The sequence below is a fragment of the Trichosurus vulpecula genome, chromosome 3, assembly GCF_011100635.1.
Source record: "Trichosurus vulpecula isolate mTriVul1 chromosome 3, mTriVul1.pri, whole genome shotgun sequence".
Classification (NCBI taxonomy): domain Eukaryota; kingdom Metazoa; phylum Chordata; class Mammalia; order Diprotodontia; family Phalangeridae; genus Trichosurus; species Trichosurus vulpecula.
The window spans coordinates 242,630,925-242,635,822 of record NC_050575.1 but is presented as its reverse complement, the minus strand read 5'-3'; the positions used below and the strand labels follow the sequence as shown (position 1 = coordinate 242,635,822).

General features: G+C 40.2%; 1 pseudogene; it reads left to right on the top strand.

Moving 5' to 3' along the window:
• The first annotated feature begins 802 nt into the window (after positions 1-802).
• LOC118842434 lies at positions 803-1,256 on the top strand (annotated as a pseudogene).
• Positions 1,257-4,898: the final 3,642 nt, after the last annotated feature.

The following is a 4,898-nucleotide window of genomic DNA, read 5'->3' as shown; positions in this document are numbered from 1 at the left end:
CATTATATATCAAGCATATAGGTCATATATAGTATGTAATAACATGTTACAATTACATATATAACACCTCTAAGACTATCTCCCTATATAGACATTCATAGAATGGAGGTTGTGTCCCTGAGTGAGTAATGTCCTCAAGATTTAAGGTACACTGTGGGTCTGCCACCCTAAAAGTAGAACTCATGAATCCCTACCAGGAATCAATAATTTAATAGAAAATCAGGAAGAAAAATAGCTCAAAGCAAAGATATTTCTTGATATGGCATCGCAAGACCTATAATAACAAAACATTTCCCCTGTAAGTCTGAGATATGGTCTCACATGAATATACATGGTATTAGTGGGGAAAGTAGGCATGTACGAAGAGTACAATGCTAAAGAACTACAGGACTTGACTGACTGGCTGACTGACACATTTAAGGGATATGTGTTGCCAAGGCATCTCTGGCCTTAGGCCTTTGGGGCCCCAATGTCTTGTCTCCTTTCATATGGTCCCACATCATGTGCAGAGTCTATTGGACAGGTTGCTTACCTGTTCTTCCTGGGCCTGGTCTTCCCCCCAGCTCAAGAACAGACTGTCTGAGCTCACTGTCTCTTGAGCTATCCTCATTTTCCTCTACCATAGGTCACACCCCCCAGTGCTGGGTATGAAGTCACTCACTATGAGTATTTCTCCACTGCAAGATCTCATGGCTCATGGGGGCGGAGGGAGATGGGAATCCCTTACCCATTTGCTTCCTTCTGACAGAAACAAAAGGTAAAACGGGCAAAGAAGCTTTTCTCTTTTGCGGCGGCCTGCAGCATGCCTTCCCGACTAAGGAAGACGCCGAAGCTCCGCGGGCACGTCAGCCACGGCCACGCGCTCATCGGCAAGCACCGGAAGCACCCCGGAGGCCGCGGCAATGCAGGAGGGCTGCACCATCACCGGATCAACTTCGACAAATATCATCCAGGTTACTTTGGGAAAGTGGGTATGAGGCATTACCACTTGAAGAAGAACCAAAGCTACTGCCCAACTGTCAACGTTGATAAGCTGTGGACGCTAGTCAGTGAGCCGACCAGGATTAACGCTGCCAAAAACAAGGAGGGGCTTGCCCCTATCATTGAGCTATTACAAAGTTCTAGGAAAAGGGAAACTCCCCAAGCAGCCAGTCATCGTGAAGGCAAAGTTCTTCAGCAGAAGAGCAGAGGAAAAAATCAAGGGTGTTGGTGGAGCCTGTGTCCTTGTGGCACAAAAATCTAATGTTAACAAATAAAACAAATGTCTTTATTTAAAAAAAAAACGGGCAGAGAACAATTCTAGAGTTCTTTCTCCCTAAAGGACTTTCTTCTGGACTTGGGGCTGCTTCCTGACTGAAGTGTGAGACAGCCACTGCCTAAAGAGGAAATCCTGCCTTTTAAAGTGCAAGAAGATATGTGACTTATCTTCATCCAGGCAGTGGCCAGGTGCCCGCTAACTCCATCCAAGTACTAACTCCATAAAGTACTTAAAAATAGAAGGACTTTTCTTAAACTTTGTTTAAAACATCAACACCTTTTCTCCACTGCCCACCCATCACTTTCTATAATTCCATTAATTGGCCTTAGTGAAAATCAATTGGTCAGGGCACCCTAACCAACTCCCCACACCTCTCCCCCCCCCCCCACAGACACACACATACAAATTTTAAGCATTCCAACATCAGGCATTTTTAGCTCCATGGGTAACCACTTCTGTTATTTCTTTCAAAGCTTAAAGGATTTTGATCACTGGACTAATTAGGTCTATTGATTTTTGTCCTGGTCTCCTGAACATATTGATGGACCAGGCTTACCATCGGTAATAGTAATAATAGCTATTAACAGCATATGTGTGTGTGTGTGTGTGTGTGTGTGTATACACCCTGTGCAAGGTGTTAAAATAATTAATAAGGATGACGATATAGTTAGCATTTATACTGAGTGTACTATGTGCCAGGCACCGTGCTCAGTGCTTTACAAACATTATCTCATTTGATCCGCACAGCCCTAGCAGGTAGGTGCTATTATGATTACCATTTTACAGATGAGGAAATTGATACAAATAGAACTTAAATTATTTGCCCAAGGTCACACAGCTAGTAAATATTTGAGGTCACATTTGAACTCAGGTCTTCTTGGCTACAGGCCTGGAGGTCTCTATACTGTACCAACTAGTTGCAATATCCATAGCCCCGGTGGTCTGCAGTCCCAATCTTGTGCTTATCCATAGTGAAGATCACTCACTATCTTCAGGTCTTCCAGGTTTCCCTTATGCCTTAGATGGACCCACAAATATAGGATTTGGTTGGAAAAAAAGCAGCTTATGGATTCGTCATCTCCCCATTTGAAAACAGACTCTTCCAGGTGCAAAATGGGTTTATTGACTTTTCTAACCCTCAGGTAAACACCAATATTGATAGTCTTCCTCATCTAAGTGAGAGAGATCTGATCTCTTATAAGATGGTTTTCCATCAATCAGCTATTTTATGCCTTCCACTCAGAGTCCTAATTCTTTAGCACAACTACGTCAGCTTACTGAAGATCTTGTCTTGAACGTTATATTCTTGCTTACTTCCATCAGATATCTTCTAACTGGAAGCTGTGTAACTGGCTTTTTTTTTAACTTATTTCTCATTTGAAAGACATGCTGATTGTGAATCTCTTGTTTATCTTCTGAGAATGCAAAGCACAAATCACTGGACATGAATAAGTGTAATGTCAGGTCGGTGGAATCAGCCTCCAATTAGACTATAAACCCTTTGAAGGCAGGGTCTATTTTGAGTTTGTCTTGGTAAACTGAGTATACTAAGCATAGTGGCTAGCTCCATTTTTTTAAAAAAATCTTACCAGACACATAATTTCCTTGGTATAGGAAGTTCAGAACAAGGAACTTCTCTATAACATATATTCAGAGAAACTTGCCAAGGTCACTAAGAAATTAAGCGACTTGCCCAGGTTCACAAAGCCAGGATGTGTCAGAGGAAGGATTGACTACCACATAGTAGATGCTCTATAAATATTTGTTGATTTTGTGGTCATTCCTGAGAGAATTGTCTGCCTGCACTAGAAATGCTACATGTTGATTCTGCTCAGGCCTAAGAGTCACCAGCATGTTCAGCTCTGTGTTGTTGAATTATTCAGGTGTAGGTCTCTAGGAGCTAGGGTATGGTATTGTAACAGATTTCTCCATTCCCAGCTAGCCCCACACTTCTTTCTTGCTTTCTAAGTCTCTAATTTGGTCAGATTGAACTTTGGTGAGAAAGTTATAGTCAGAAAAATATTTTTCCCATGTTGAGACAATGGTCTTAAGAACTGTAGGAGCTTTCAGATTCTTGGCTCAATGGATAAGTAATGATAATAATATTTACATAGCACATGTGCTAAATACTTAACGGATATCCTTTTATTTTATCCTCATAACAACTATGAAAGGAAGGTGCTATTGTTATCTCCATTTTATCGATGAAGAAATTGAGTCAAACAGAGGGTAAGTGACTTGTCCAGGTCACACAGCCAGTGAGTGTTTGAGGCCAGATTTGAATTTAGATCTTCCTGACTCCAAGCACAGGACTTTAACCACTTTATCAGTTGGCTGCCCAGAACAGGTTGAAATGATAATTTCTTACCTCCAGAACATTTTTTATATATTTTTATCACAGAGAACTACTACTTGCCTACCAACAGCCCAAGAGATAAACTAATGGTACAGTGTACAAGGCTATTTTACTTCTCTTGTTCACCATCAGTGAGGCGGCCTCCCCACAATCAAATCTTTCCTTTTTCCTGTTGTTACACTAGTATGTATATGGACAATGGAGTTCTATGATTACAAAATTGATTAAAAGTTTTTTCAAACAGTGTCAAGGGTAATTCATCTCCGACAGAACTATTGGACTGCCCCTGAAAATGGGAGAATGTACATATCTCCTCCAGAACATCCCACATCTTGCTTATACAACGAGAGCACATCAGATCCTCACGTTGAGATTCTTCCTGAATTTATCCTTCTATTGTTCAGGCACTGGAGAGTTACCAAAATTGGATGTCTCTGGAATTACTTAGTGAGTGGGAGATTTTAGTGGTTAGTTTCTTGGTACTTTTCCCCTCTCATCTCTCTAGGTGATGCTAGAATGTTCCACTAATACAGGTAGTTTACAGACTATGACCAACTTACTGGAACATTTAATAAGCATTTTTTTCTTATTTGCCCAAATCATACTCAGCTCCATTCAAAGCTTCCTCTACAGCTTTGTCTTCATTGCCATTAAGCAATGCCGTATCAAAAGTCCTTGATGAAAATTCAAGTCAAAAGCTTCACACCAAGAAGCTAAATAGACACTATGAAGTAATAACACTCCTACTACTCATTGTAATTTAAAGTTATACTCTCAATGTACACAACAATGAAACAAATAGCAATACCTTAGCAAACAATAACCAAGGTACATAGTTGTAATGTAAAATAAAAGCTTTAGATCTTTCTCACGAGCATAAATTCAGGGTACCATGCAAGGATGCAATCTAATGAGCAAACTATATCTGTAGCATAAGATTAAGGCATTAACATAAATTCAAGGTGCACTGAAACAATGCAAATTAGTAGGGAAACTAAATAAGTGTAGCATAAAAATAGGACATTAACATAAATTCAAGGGAAAATGAAAAATGCATTTTAGTCCAGAAGAGGATCCCCTGTAGGAAAATAGAGGGAAAAATTATTTCAAAAATCACAACTCTACCCCCAAAAATCTAATTTCCAGAGAAATTCCAATATCTGTAAAAGCTTTTCTTGAACATTTTCGAAAAGAAAAATACACACACACACACACACACACACACACACACACACACACACACAGAGTTCTGGAATAGTCCATACTTTAGCCAGGGTGACATTG